Source organism: Bufo gargarizans, chromosome 11, assembly GCF_014858855.1.
Source record: "Bufo gargarizans isolate SCDJY-AF-19 chromosome 11, ASM1485885v1, whole genome shotgun sequence".
In the NCBI taxonomy this organism is placed as follows: Eukaryota; Metazoa; Chordata; class Amphibia; order Anura; family Bufonidae; genus Bufo; species Bufo gargarizans.
Window position 1 is genome coordinate 44969768 of NC_058090.1, and position 15935 is coordinate 44985702.

The window sequence follows — 15935 nt, forward strand, 5'->3', positions numbered from 1 at the left end:
AGTGTTACTTACTTTTATTCAGCAGTTTCTTAGAAAAAAACGAAGTTTTATAATATGTAAATCAGGTCTCTACCAGCAAGTAGGGCGTCTACTTGCTGGTAGCCGCCGCAAAAAAACGCCCCCTCGTCCTGTTGATTGACAGGGCCAGCCACGATCTCCTCCTCCGGCCGGCCCTGTCAGCATTTTAAAAATCGCGTGCCTCTGTTCATTCGGCGCAGGCGCTCTGAGATGAGGCGGCTCGTCTCCTCAGAACTCCCTCAGTGCGCCTGCGCCGATGACGTCTTCTCTTTCGGTGAAAGGAAGGGTGAGGCGGGTCAACTAGCCGGGGTCAGTCCAGGAGGTCACGTCAGTACGAGGGAAGAGGCAAAGACAAAATCCAAAAGCAAGCCGAGGTCAAAATCCGAGAGGTAGCGTCAAGGTTCAGGGAGCAGGCAGAAGAGGTGTCAGGAAGCAGATAAAGGGTCAAATCCAAAAGGTAAGCTAAATAACAATAATAATACACAGCCTAAGGGACGAAAATCACAGGCAATCTGTAGCCAGCAGGTTGCCTGTATTTATTGTGGGGAGTGAGGGTTATGTGACGTGGCCAGCGTCACATGACCGACAGACAGGCAAGTCGAGCACCGAGTGATCAGCTCGGCGCTCAAGGCAGACCTAGGAGCAGGGAGCCTCCCATCTAGCAAAGCCGCCCTGGGAACGAGGCCAAACACAGATCCTCGCTCCCGAAGCTAAACAGCAGGCCTGCAACTGATGGGAGACAGAGTGCGCCTACGGCGCCCCTTAACAGTACCCCCCCCTTTTACGAGGGGCCACTGGACCCAAGCCCTTGGGTACAAATCTCCCAGGATGCTCATCATGAAACTTCTTGATGAGCCTCGGGGCGTGGATCTCAGTAGCTGGGACCCAAGACCTCTCCTCGGGTCCATAGCCCTTTGTCATGGAACCATGAACCAGACGTACAACAAGAGATAAGTGGAAATAAGAAGGCTTTATTGAAAATCAAGCTGTAAGGCAAAAGTCCAAACGGATGGCTAAACCGAAGCAGGGTCTTGCGAAGCCAGAGATCAGGAACCAGAAGGGTAGTCAGACGAAGCCTGGATCAGGAACCAGCAGGGTAGTCAGACGAAGCCTGGATCAGGAACCAGCAGGGTAGTCAGACGAAGCCTGGATCAGGAACCAGCAGGGTAGTCAGACGAAGCCAGGATCAGGAACCAGAAGCAGCAGCAGTCTTAGAAGCATGTGAACACAGGAGGACCAAGCAAGGAACTGAAGCCACAGACCTCCTATATATATGAGCTAGGCATCCAGCTCCTCCCAGTGGGAAGGAGAAGCCGCAGGGTGGGAGGCTACAAGAAACCCAGAAACCAAGATGGCCGCCAGCACCTGTCAAACGAAGGAGAACAGCAAGAAGGTAAGACCATGACAGTACCTCCCCCTCAAGGGCCCCTCCTCCGCGGAGTAAAGAACGGTTTCTGAGGGAAGCGTGCGTGGAAGGCTCGGAGCAAGGCAGGAGCATGGACATCTGCGGAGGGAACCCAGGAACGCTCCTCTGGACCATAACCACGCCAATGGACCAAAAACTGCACCCGACCGCGGACCAGGCGTGAGTCCAGGATATTGCTCACCTCATACTCCTCACGATTGCCCACTTGGACCGGACGAGGCCGAGGAACCGAGGAAGTGAAACGATTACACACCAGTGGCTTCAACAGGGAGACATGAAACACGTTGGAAATCCGCATGCCAGGAGGAAGCGCAAGGGCATAGGCTACCGGGTTTACCCTGCGAAGCACTCGGAAGGGACCAACAAAGCGAGGCGCCAGCTTGGGAGTGGGCACTCGAAGGTTGCGGGTGGACAACCATACGCGGTCTCCGACCTGGTAGGAAGGAGCGGGCGCTCGTCTGCGATCAGCCTGGAGTCTCTGGCGCTGCGCAGAGACCTCAAGGGACCTCTGGATCTGTACCCAAGAAGCACGTAGGACGGAAAGGTGATCCTCCACAGCCGGAATATCCTGGGGAGAGAATACCTCCGGTAACACGGCAGGTTGGAACCCATAATTGGCCATGAAGGGAGACGTCCCAGAGGAAGAGTTCACCGCCGTGTTCCTGGCAAACTCAGCCCAAGGCAGGAGGTCAACCCAATTGTCTTGGTGATCGGAGACATAGCAACGAAGGAATTGCTCCAAGGCCTGATTGGATCGTTCTGCGGCCCCATTGGACTGAGGGTGGTAGGCCGAGGAGAAAAAGAGATGAATCCCCAACTGGGAGCAAAAGGCGCGCCAGAACCTGGACACAAACTGACTCCCCCGATCCGACACAATCTCCTTGGGCAAACCGTGCAACCGGAAGACCTCCCTGGCAAAAATCGAGGCCAACTCTTGTGCAGAGGGTAACTTCTTGAGAGGAACACAGTGGCACATTTTGGAAAACCGATCCACAATCATGAGAATGACCGTATGGCCTCGGGATGCAGGGAGGTCCACAATGAAATCCATCCCCAGGTGTGACCATGGACGCTCCCCGGTGGCTATGGGTTGCAAAAGGCCCAACGGAAGGTGCCGAGGGGACTTACTCTGGGCACAAACGGAGCATGCCGCTACATATGCGGCGATGTCGGAACGTAGAGAAGGCCACCAGAACAGACGTGAAACAGCCCAGGACAGCTGATTCTTTCCAGGATGCCCCGCGGCCTTGGAGTTATGGTAGGTTCGCAACAACCGAGTGCGCAACTCCTCAGGCACAAAACATCTGCCGTTGGGTCTCCCAGAGGGAGCACCAGATTGAGCCGCCAAAATCTGCTCACCCAGGGGAGAGGTCAGGCTGGTGCGAATGGCGGCCAGGATCTGATTCGGAGGTATGACCGAAGTCGGAATCGACTCCTCCCCGGACAGCTCGGAGTACTGCCGTGATAAGGCATGTGCTCTGATGTTCTTGGAACCGGGTAGGTAGGAGACCACGTAATTAAAACGTGACAAGAACAGAGCCCATCTGGCCTGACATGGTGTCAATCTCTTGGCCTCAGAGAGGTAGGTCAGATTCTTGTGGTCCGTCAGGATGAGAACCGGAACCACCGAGCACTCGAGCAAGTGCCTCCATTCTTTAAGGGCCTGCACGATGGCCAATAACTCCCTGTCACCAATCTGATAGTTGCACTCCGCGGAAGACAGTTTCCGGGAGTAAAACCCACAAGGAAGCAGAGGACCCTCTGGTGTTCTACGCTGAGACAGAAGGGCGCCTACTCCCGTCTCAGACGCGTCCACCTCGAGGACAAAAGGCAACCCAGGGTTGGGATGCGACAGAATCGGAGCCGACACAAAGACGGACTTTAGAGCCTCAAAAGCTCGGATGGCCTCGAGCGGCCAGACCTGGGGATTACTGCCCTTCCTGGTCAGATCCGTGAGAGGCTTGGCTAGCATGGAAAAGTCCCTGATGAACTTCCGATAATAATTGGCGAAGCCCAAAAAGCGCTGCAGGGCACGAAGACCACTGGGCTGGGGCCACTGTAAGACAGCCGAAACCTTCTCAGGATCCATGGAGAACCCCTCAGCGGAAATGATGTAACCTAAGAAGGTTACCTGGGATCGGTGAAATTCGCATTTCTCAAGCTTACCGAACAGCTTGTTCTCTCGTAACCGTTGCAACACTCGTCTGACATCTAGAATGTGGGCCTCCATGGATTCAGAATATACCAAGATGTCATCCAAATAGACCACCACACACTCCTGCAACAGGTCACGGAAAACATCGTTGATGAATTCCTGGAAGACTGCGGGCGCATTGCACAACCCAAAGGGCATAACCAAGGATTCATAATGACCGGTCCTGGTGTTAAACGCGGTCTTCCACTCATCGCCCGCCTTGATCCTTACCAGGTTATATGCCGCCCCCGGGGCGAGTTTGGTAAAGACCGTGGCCCCTTTGAGGCGATCGAACAGCTCGGAAATCAAGGGTATCGGGTAAGCGTTCTTGATCGTGATGCGATTGAGACCCCTGTAATCGATGCAAGGCCTCAACTCACCGCCCTTCTTTTTCACAAAGAAAAATCCAGCCCCTGCCGGGGACGAGGATTTGCGAATGTGTCCGCGTGAAAGCGCCTCCCTCACGTACTCCTCCATGGCCTCATTCTCCGCTACCGACAGTGGATAGACTCTGCCACGAGGAGGAACGGCACCAGATTGTAACTCTATGGCACAATCGTATGGGCGGTGCGGAGGTAGGGCAACCGCACGCACCTTATCGAATACATCCCGGTACTCCTCGTATTCAGGAGGCAACAGAGAGTCCGAGGAAGTACACAGCAACTTGACAGGCCCATGGATGCAACTAGCCCCACACTGCGGTGACCACGAGAGGATCTCGGCCGATCTCCAATCGAAAGTCGGATTATGCTTCTGGAGCCAGGGGTACCCCAAGACCACCGAGTAGTGTGGAGACGAAATAACCTGGAGACAGACCGACTCTCTGTGAACGGCACCAATGGCCATCCCCACTGGAAGGGTCTCCTGAGTCACGTGTGGCGGCAGAAGGGGTCTGCCGTCTATCGCCTCAAGAGCCAGTGGGGAACCTCGAGGCTGCAGAGGAATGGAATTGGCGGCAGCGAACACACTATCAATGAACAAACCACCAGCACCAGAGTCCACCAACGCCTGGGTCGTCACCGAGCCCCCGACCCAGGAGAGGACAACAGTAATCAGTGGTTTGTCAACACGGGAAACCGGGGACGAGGAGACTCCACCCAAGATCTGCCCCCGACAGGATCTCAGGTGCGAGCGTTTCCCGGACGGTTCGGGCATGCCAACCGAAAATGCCCACCGAGACCACAGTACATGCATCGGCCCTCGCGTCTCCGGAGTACCCTCTCCCCCTCGGACAGGCGAGCAAACCCCAGCTGCATGGGTTCACCCCCAGACAAGTCATCCCCAGGAGGCGTGGGAGGAGAGGGAGGCACGGGTGGGACAGCAAACGTAGGCGCCAATCTGTTAGAAGACCTCCGCAGGCTCTCCTTAAAGGAAGGTCTCTCCCTGAGTCTGGTGTCAATCAAAATCAGGAAAGAAATAAGAGACTCGAGCTCCACTGGTAGGTCCTTAGCTGCAACCTCATCCTTATAAGGCATCCGAGAGACCATGAGGGAAAGCAGCGACCAGAGCCTCATTATTCCAGCCCACCTCTGCTGCCAGGGTACGAAACTCAATGGCGTATTCAGCTACGGATCGTGAACCCTGTCTGATGGACATAAGGAGCTTCGCAGCAGAGGCAGCACGAGCCGGCACATCGAATACCTTCCGAAGAGAAGCAACAAAACCGGAAAACTCGGCAACCACCGGATTGTTGTTCTCCCAAAAAGGGCTGGCCCAGGCCAAGGCCTTGTCCGAGAGCAGCGAGATCAAGAAGCCCACCTTCGATCTCTCAGTAGGAAAGGCATGTGGCAGCAACTCGAAATAAATGCCCACCTGGTTAAGGAAACCTCGGCACTGAGTTGGCTCTCCCCCAAAGCGCTGTGGAAGGGGGGCAGAACCGGTCATACCCCGAAACACCGCAGGCGCAGCAACAGGTGTCGGGGTAGACTCTGGCGCAACAACCGGAGCGGCAGTAGGAGCGGGCCCAGGAGCGACAACCGACCCTTCGGCAACGGAAGCTAAATGAGCCGTGCGTTCAAGCAGGGTTTGCAACGCCACAGCGAACCGACCCAACAGGTGATCCTGCTGATCAAGTCTGGCAACCAGCGTAGGTAGCGAGGATGGCCCTGTACCGTCAGAATTCATGGCTTGGTCCTAATGTCATGGAACCATGAACCAGACGTACAACAAGAGATAAGTGGAAATAAGAAGGCTTTATTGAAAATCAAGCTGTAAGCAAAAGTCCAAACGGATGGCTAAACCGAAGCAGGGTCTTGCGTAGACAGGGGTCAGGAACTGGAAGGGTAGTCAGACGAAGCCTGGATCAGGAACCAGCAGGGTAGTCAGACGAAGCCAGGATCAGGAACCAACGGGGTAGTCAGACGAGGCCAGGATCAGGAACCAGAAGCAGCAGCAGTCTTAGAAGCATGTGAACACAGGAGGACCAAGCAAGGAACTGAAGCCACAGACCTCCTATATATATGAGCTAGGCATCCAGCTCCTCCCAGTGGGAAGGAGAAGCCGCAGGGTGGGAGGCTACAAGAAACCCAGAAACCAAGATGGCCGCCAGCACCTGTCAAACGAAGGAGAACAGCAAGAAGGTAAGACCATGACACCCTTCCAGTGGACCAGGTATTGAAAGGAGTTCCTAACCTTTCTAACATCAATAATTCTAGAGATGATGAATTCCTCCACAGGTGGAGGAGGTTTTTTAACAGAAACCACTGGTGACACATATCTCTTAAGCAACGACTTATGAAACACATCATGTATACGAAAGGAGTCGGGTAGCTTAAGTCTAAAGAACACTGGGTTAACAACTTCAATAATATTGTATGGTCCAATTAAACGCGGAGAGAATTTCCTAGAACACTGTTTCAAAGCAAGATTCTTAGTCGACAACCACACCTTATCGCTGAGTACAAAATTTACCCCCTTGGAACGTCTCTTATTGGCATGTTTACACTGTGTTTCCTGGGCCTTTTCCAGGTTCGTTTGAACCTGTGCCCAGACTGTGCACAGTCTAGAGGTAAAAGAATCTGCCTGCGGGTTGAGTAAGGATACAGAGGGACTAGAACAAAAGCGAGGATGCAAACCACTGTTACAAAAAAAAGGGGACACCGCCGTGGAAGAATTAACTGGATTGTTAATAGTGAACTCTGCCAACGGGAGGTATCTCACCCATAAGAGTTGATTATGTGATACATAGCACCTTAGAAAAAGCTCCACTGCCTGATTTAACCGTTCCATTTGCCCATTGGTCTGTGGATGGAAAGCAGACGAAAAGGATAAAGAGATGTCGCATCTTCGACAAAAAGCCCTCCAGAAACCAGAAACAAACTGAACGCCTCTATCAAAGACGATATTCTCAGGGACACCATGCAGACGTACCACATGTTCAATGAACAAGGATGCTAAGGTCTTCGCATCAGGGAGCTTACCTAAAGGAACAAGGTGCACCATCTTGCTAAAACGGTCAACCACTACCCACACCACTGATTTCCCCTCAGAAGGGGGCAGATCAGAAATAAAATCCATGGAAATGTGAGACCATGGCTTGCAGGGAATAGGTAGTGGTTGTAGTTCACCAATGGGAAGTGTTCTCGGGGTCTTAGACCTTGCACAAACATCGCAAGCCAAAACATAAGACCGTACATCCTTAGACAAAGTGAGCCACCAGAAAGACCTCAGCAGCAATTCCTTAGTGGCAGCAATACCTGGATGACCAGGAGCACGGAGTCATGACATTCACCCAATAATTGAAAACGAAAGCACTCAGGAACAAATAACTTATCTGCCGGTGTTTGTGGAGGAGCAAGTTGCTGAGCCTGTTGAATCTTAGAGGAAAGATCCACAGAAACTGCTGCCACAAAGATGCTTGCCAGCAAGATGGGTTCCGGGGGGTGTCAGGAGGTTGGACGGCATTAAAACTTCGGGACAAGGCATCTGCCTTAATATTTTTACTTCCTGGTCTGAAAGTAACAGAAAAATTAAAACGAGTAAAAAACAGGGCCCATCTGGCTTGTCTAGGATTAAGGAGTTTCTTGAGGCCGCCTCAAGAAACACTAAGTTCTTATGATCGGTGAGGACAGTAATAAAGTGTCTAGCCCCTTCTAAAAAATGCCTCCATTCCTCAAATGCCCATTTTATGGCCAGTAATTCGCAGTTTCCAATATCATAATTTCTCTCCGAGAGAAGAAGGCGCATGGCCTTAGTGAGGTTAGAAGACCCCTGAGAAAGGATAGCCCCCACACCATCCTCTGAGGCATCAACCTCCACCACAAAAGGTTCCTCGGTATCAGGCTGAACCAAGACTGGAGCCATCTGAAAACAATTTTTAAGGGTATCAAAGGCCCGACAGGCCTCCAACGACCAGTTAACCAGATCAGAACCTTTTTTAGTTAAGTCAGTAAGGGGCTTGGCAATAACAGAAAAATTATTTATGAATTTACGGTAAAAATTGGCGAATCCTAAAAAGTGTTGGAGTGCCTTTAAGGAGGATGGTCTTACCCAGTCTTGGATAGCCTGAACCTTACTGGGATCCATTTTAAATGAATGAGGAGTAAGAATATAGCCGAGATAAGGAATCTGTTGAACTCCAAACACACATTTCTCTAATTTAACGGACAGATGATTCTCCCTGAGGATTTTAAGAACCAATCTGATGTGAGACACATGAGAATCCCAGTCAGATGAAAAGACAAGAATATCATCGAGATAAACAATCATAACTTTGCCGATGAGTTCTCAAAAAATGTACCGTAATTCATGAAATTCTGAAGCACAGCTGGTGCATTGCAAAGACCAAATGGCATAACAAGATACTCAAAGTGTCCCTCTGGAGTATTAAAAGCAGTTTTCCACTCATCTCCCTCCTTAATAAGAACTAGGTTATACGCTCCTCTCAAATCAAATTTAGAAAACCACGAAGCACCCAAAATCTGGATAAACAAATCAGGAATCAACGGGATGGAATACTGATTCCTAATAGTGATTTTATTCAAATTTCTATAGTCAATGCAGGGCCTGAGACCACCGTCCTTCTTTTTAACGAAAAATAATCCTGCTCCCAGGGGAGAGGTGGAGGGTCAATATGTCCCTTCTTGAGACTCTCCTGGATATAGTCTTTCATGGCCCTGCGCTCAGGACCGGAAAGATTATAAATCCGTCCTTTAGGAAATTTGGACTTGGGTACCAAGTCGATAACACAGTCATAAGATCTATGGGGAGGGAGAGTATCTGTCTCAGTCATGGAAAAAACATCTGAATAATCAGAAATAAAATGAGAAATAATATCTGATGAAACCCCAGCTTCAACTACGGTTAAGCAAGAACTACAGTTAGGCCCCCATCTCTCTAACTCGCCCGAACTCCAGTTGATGACCGGATTGTGTTGCTGAAGCCAGGGCATACCATTGACTACCTGAACAGGAAGATTCTCTAAAACAAAGAAAGAGCATTTCCCTGAGTGGCAGATCCCCACAGACAGGGTAACCTCCGGAGTACGGAGCTTTACCGTGCCCCCTAGCAGGGGGGTAGAATCGATGGCGACAACCTGGATCGGGGTGAACAATTCTAGTATAGGAATTCCCATTTGTTCAACAAATTTGCAATCAATAAAACTAAAAGCTGACCCTGAATCCACAGAATTAAGACAAGGGGAATCCGGAGGCAAAGAAAAGGCCCATTCCTGGGGGTTCCCTTGAAGCAGGGAGATGATAATACCAACCCTCTGTGGATCAGGGCCAGAGGAGTGAGGACGTAGTCGAAAATAAAGTTTACAGCTTTCCGATCGGGTAATTTAATGTGTGGTTCCACCTGAACGGTGGCGGGAGCAAGAATGGGGGGAGTTCAGACGGTCTCCTGAACCTGTAGTCTCTCCCCAAGTTCCTGTACTATTTGAGCAAGACCTTGCACATGTTCGGTGAGACTCTGTAGAGGGTCCATTCTAAATTAAGGCCTGTGATTCTGTCACGAGGTAGCGTCACGGGTATAAAGATAGAGCGGAGGTGCACCCCCTGAGCTGCCACCCGCCCTAGGTGACGGGGTGCAACTGGGCGACAGTCCCTGACCTGAGAAAGTGCAAGCAGAGAGATAGAGACAGCAGGGAAGCGGACAGCCAATGAGAGGTAGAACTCGAGTGGACAGAGGTGGAACAAGCAAGGTACCACCAAAAACGGAAGGGCGAGGCAGGTCAACTAGCCGGGGTAACTGATGCAGGCCCTTTGTTAGTGGACCTGCGATGTTTGAAATTTTCTTTTAGTGTTTATAGTTTTAGAGTCTTTAGATAAAAATTTCATAAATTCACCAGGAAATATTTCATTCGAAGGCGATAATCCATAACTATCAAAAAAATAGATACGTCATTCGGGTATAATATACTGTATTTTTCGGTATTAATAAAAAAGTGGGGGGGAAATGGCAATGCGTCTTATAGAGCGAAAAATACAGTAATTAAAATCCAGTGTTTTCCCCGCTGATACGAACTGTCCGTATTTAAAATATAGGCCGCCGGTCGATCGATGATTTTATTTCCCGGTAATAAATCGTACGGAAATACACCTTTAAATATGCGCCGGGCGTGAAAGTCGGCTTTGATAACGCAGGTAATTTCATAATTATTCATTTTATTGAAAATCATATAAAACCTCCCTTCTATTGTTTATTTCAATAATATTTTCAGCAGATCTAATTTCAGCTCTTTCAGATTTCCATTTTTTACTAGAGAGAAATGTCCGCCAGGTTCTTGATCCAGCGATAAATCAAAAGCGAACAATGTGTACCCGTTATAAATTCTGACCAATCCACGGATAAAGCGTTGTCAGCCTTTTGCTTCCCCGAAATGTGTACGATCAACATACAGTTGTGTTCAAAATAATAGCAGTGTGTTAGTGAATAAAGCTCAAAATCCTTCAAATAGCTTTTATTTCCATACACACAAATGCATTTGGAACACTACACATTATATTCCAAATCAAAACATGAAGAAAAATACAACAAATTTGTGTTGTTCCTCTAAAAATTTTTTAACAAAAGTGAATAATTGACTGTTCAAAAAAATAGCAGTGTTAGTATTCTTCTTTACAAACTCAAACATTCACTATATAAACTGAAAAATGTTTGAAGATTTTGCTTTCCTTTGAATCACTTTACTAATATTTAGTTGTACAACCGCTGTTTCTGAGAACTGCTGTACATCTGTGTTGCATGGAGTCAACCGACTTCTGGCCTCTGTGAACAGGTATTCCAGCCCAGGATGATTGGACTACATTCCACAGTTCTTCTCTACTTCTTGGTTTTGCCTCAGAAACTGCATTTTTGATGTCACCCCACAAGTTTTCTATTGGATTAAGATCCGAGGATTGGGCTGACCACTCCATAACGTCAATCTTGTTGGTCTGGAACCAAGATGTTGCGCGTTTACTGGTGTGTTTGGGGTCGTTGTCTTGTTGGAACACCCATTTCAAGGGCATTTCCCCTTCAGCATAAGGCAGCTTGACCTCTTCAAGTATTCTGATGTATTCAAACTGATCCATGATCCCTGGTATGCGATAAATAGGCCCAACACCTTAGTATGAGAAACATCCCCATATCATGATGCTTGCGCCACCATGCCTCATTGTCTTCACAGTGAATTGTGGCTTGAATTCAGTGTTTGGGGGTCGTCTGACAAACTGTCTCCAGCCACTAGACCCAAAAAGAACACTCTTACTTTCAACAGTCCACAAAATGTCTCTTTAGGCCGGTCAATGTGCTCTTTGGCAAATTGTAACCTCTTCAGCACATGTCTTTTTTTCAACAGTGGGACTTTGCGGGGGCTTCTTGCATAGCTTGGCTTCACATAGGTGTCTTCAATTGTAACAGTACTCACAGGTAACTTTAGACCTTCTTTGATCTTCCTAGAGCTGATTCTTGGCTGAGTTCTTGCCATCTTGGCTATTCTTCTATCCATTTGAATGGTAGTTTTTCGCTTTCTTCCACGTCTTTCATTTTATTTCATTTTAGCTGAGCAGCCTATCATTTTCTGCACTTCTTTATATGTTTCCCCTCTCCAATCAACTTTTTAATCAAGTTGTGCTGTTCTTCTGAACAATGTCTGACACGACCCATTTTCCTCAGAATTTAAGAGAGAAATGCACTGTAACCAGCATGTAAAACATTTGCTGCCTTCCTTCCTTAAATAAGGGCAATAATTGCCACCTGTTTTTCAAAAAATGAATGACCTCACTAATTGAACTCCACACTGCTATTATTTTGAACATGCCCCTTTCAATAAGTGATTGAATTAAAGAGAATCAGCAGCATGCATGTCATGACTATTGGGTCTGTTGAGTTTCTATTACTCTACTACACCTGCTAGTAAATTATTTGGCATGTAGAAATATAATTTCTACCAAAAACAGTGATTGATCAGGTTAGTGATGTCTGACTGCTATTATTTTGAACACAACTGTATATTCACAAACAGCTTATTTGTCATGGAAATTAGGCTGAAACGGTTTTGCTGGTATTTGTTGTCCGTCCAAATATAAGGCGGCATAATTCACATTATAGTGATTGAAGCACAAAGGGTTTCTTTGGTAATTCCCGGAAAATTATTCGTTGTCCACAAACGCTAGTATTACTGTTGTTGGGATGTTTCCCAGAAAAAGATTCTCATGGTTAGATATGCGAGTGCCTGCGGGAATGCTATACACTTATAGCGACGCGCGATCGACAGAGTACTTTGCATTAGCTGTTAACAGAGCGCGACTGTGTCAAATTCTCACAGCGGGCTATACTCTTTTGACAAACAGCGAAGCGTGCTGTATTTGGACTTTAAAATGGGTCACCTCGGCAGACATAAGACAGAAGGAATCTTTGTTTCTGGTCAACTTTATCTTTAGATCTAGACTATTCAGTATTAACTTCGACTGATCAAATATATCGGCCTAAATGGGCCCCATTTATTCCACACTTCTAGAGCGAGTCGTATACTGTGTTCTCTTGGCGAAACTGACATTACGGCCGTCGAGAGCCCTGTTACCATGATGCCCCGCATTATCTTTATAGAATAAGTCGACTGTAAATTGGGCCGCTAAAGTTCGTGAATTTTAATTTATTAGGGCCTCTATATACGCTCTATACGTATAAAGGTTGTCGCTTCTTGAAATGTGTCGCAGAGCGTTATGTCCAATTGATTAAAAAGGCTGGCAATAGGGTAGTTAATAAGGGCGACGTGGGATCCGTCGGGTATGGGTGTGTTATCCGGGCTAACGATTCTGCAAATGACGTGTAACAGAGTGTTATTTAGGTCGTAATAATATTCACCACTGCCCGAGGGGAAGAACTCCAAAAGCGCGTTGTCGGCAATGGCCGTTATCAGTTGTTCCTCTACATAAAGCAATTTTTCAATACTTGTTTGCATGGACGGTATTTGAAAGATATCCAACTCTGATTTTGCGTACTCGGCGGATGCGTCATGTACAAAAGCCATAGCTGTTAATTAGAAGATGTTGCTCGGTGAACGACTTCTTGTTTTCTGGCGGCGACGTCTCTTAGGCTGTGATACTTTATTCATAAAAGGGGGTAGGATGACGCCATCGTGACCGCATTTTCTTTTCAGCGCTTCTCTCCAAATTTGCACGAAGCCAGAGCCTTCCTGCCCTTGCATAGGTCTATTTATTCGAACCATAACGGCGGTCGATGCCGTAGCGACAACATCTTTAGCGATATTCCTGGCAGCTGTTTTACATGCGGTTTTGCAAGTTCCACACCTTTTTTGAATAGGGGAACGACTCACCGGAACAACCCACAAAATAACCTGGCGAGACCAGAACCGTGCATGAATTCTACGCCGTGAAAGCTGTCCAAACCATGACCAGCTTGCGCTATGTAATAATGTGTAAAAGCATCTGGGTCGCCGTTCACTCTCTAGGACAACATTTTAATGCGTCGTGACCACACGAGGTCTAAAGTGTAATTGCACAATAGTTTTCCTGTATTTGAATTTAACAGGTTTAGCTTGGTCCGTGAGTATCGATATTGTAATGGTATCAAAGTGTTGTTTGCAGAGAGGTATATAGTCCGGTCTGTTATACTTTTGCGTTACTGTTTCGCCATTTTTGCCGCTTAGCTCCACAGTTTTTAAAAGCTGTACGTAACTATCGCCAACAAGTTGATGCCGAATGATATAAACAAACATTGTATAAAATCCTGCTTTAATATCAGGGTAAATTTTTCTCTTTATAGGTAAAGAATCGTTCTCTTTTGTTAAAACTAAATCAGTATCCACGAAATGTTCTAAAACTGACAAACCAGATTCGTTGCAGCGCAAAACAATGGGCTCCGCGCCTAGATTCTTGTTCGCCCAATCGCGTGAATATCCCTGATGGCCCAATATATTGCCTAACTGTCACGGCTGTGTCTCGGTCCCGATGTAGTTTGCCATGACACGTCTGCCATGCATGCAGTTGCCTGGGGAAATGTGTTGTTTCTGAATGTGTGTGCACTGCTCCTGTTTCCTGGCCTCTCCCCAGTCTGGTAATGGGGTTAAGGTGTGGATCTGGGTGTGGTCTCATGGCTCTATTTATCCTGCTAGGGTCCATTCACACATCCGTCTGTGTTTTGCAGATCCACAGATCCACGGAACACAACAACAGTCGTGTGCATGAGGCCTTACTGTGAGTGCACCGTTTGCCATCCGTGATCCGTGGTTCCAGTCCGTCCCCAAAAATATAACCTGTCCTATTATTTCTGCGGAAAACGGTTCGCGGACCCATTCAAGTCAATGGGACCTCTAAAAAACACGGAGGCACACAAGATTGTCATCCGTGTCCTCGCGTCCGCGTCCGTTTTTTTCCTATCATTTGCATGGCAAACCTGTCTTAGACTTTTTTTTTATGTCTTTATGGTCCTCCAGAAATAAAGGAAGACACACGGAAACAGAAACGGATCACGGAACAACGGAACCCCATTTTGCGGAACAGAACACAACAACGGTCGTGTGCATGAGGCCTTACTGTGAGCTTGAGGCCAGTGGTATTCCAGCCTTGGTTGGTGCTGGAGCCTTGCTCCTTTCCTGGATATTCCATCTGTCCTGTTTGTGACACTAACTTTTCACCAACAGTTCTGTCAATATCGTCGTATCTTAGGCACAATTGATCAGGCGGTAATTTTATATAAATCAAGTTTGTTATTAATGGATTTGATCAGTTTGTTCATATTAAGGTAATAACCCGATTTAACAAAAAAACTCTCTGATCGAATCATCGCGATGTGCGATGTAGAATACACCATCTCCGGGCCCAAAGGCTTCCCACGTATGGGAATACTGAATCTCTACGAACGCCGGTTCATAAGGCCCGCGAAGATGGACGGCTTTTGCTAATTTAGTGGTGTAATCGGCGAACTAGGACATTTTTCTTTAAAAGGGAAAACACTTCCTCCTTTAGTGCTAGGTCTTTTGCTGAATTTTGAGTCAAACTTGTAACTTTTAGCCTTTCCGGTGGGGGAGAGATAAACTCTAGACGAAAACCGTCTTTCATGATACCATTTATCCAGGGGCTTGCAGAAATTTTTCCCCAGTAACCGTCTTTGTTGACTAGACTTAGGGCCTGAAGAGAACTGGGAATTAAAGAGAAAAACTCTATCCCTTCTACCCTTGTTTTCTCTCCACCTGTTTTGCTTTTTATTTGATTTATCGAAACTTCTCTTATTTTTTCGAAAAAAAAAGCTTCTTTCTGGGGGATTAGATACGGGAAAACCCTTCTTATTATCAGAGGCTTTTCCAAGAGGTCATCCAGAACTGAACCGAACAGAAATTCACCCTGACATGGCATACAACAAAGTTTGTTTTTCGAACTTGTATCCCTAGACCATTCATTCAGCCAAATCGCTCATCTAGATGAATTGGAAAGAGCAGTGGATCTAGCATTTAATCTTAATGCATCGGCCGATGCATCTGAAATAAAGTCGACCGCTTTAAGTATAGTGGAAAAAAAAAACTAGGAGCTGGTCCCTAGAGATCCTTTTCTGGATGTGGTATTCTAAATCCTGAAGCCACAATTTCAATGACCTGGCAGTGGAGGTAGTGGCTATATTAGGCTAGAAGCCTCCCAAACTTTTTTAAGGTACAGCTCAGCCCGTCTACCCATCGGGTCTTTTAAAGCGCCAAGATCCTCAAAAGGCAAAGCAGATCTCTTTGAGCTATTGAGATTCACAATAGGGGCATCTAGTTTAGGAGGCCTGTCCCAACAGGGTGACTCGCGTTCATCAAAAGGATATTTTCTCTTTACACTTCTGGGAATAAAAACTTTTTATCCGGTTTCTTCCACTCTT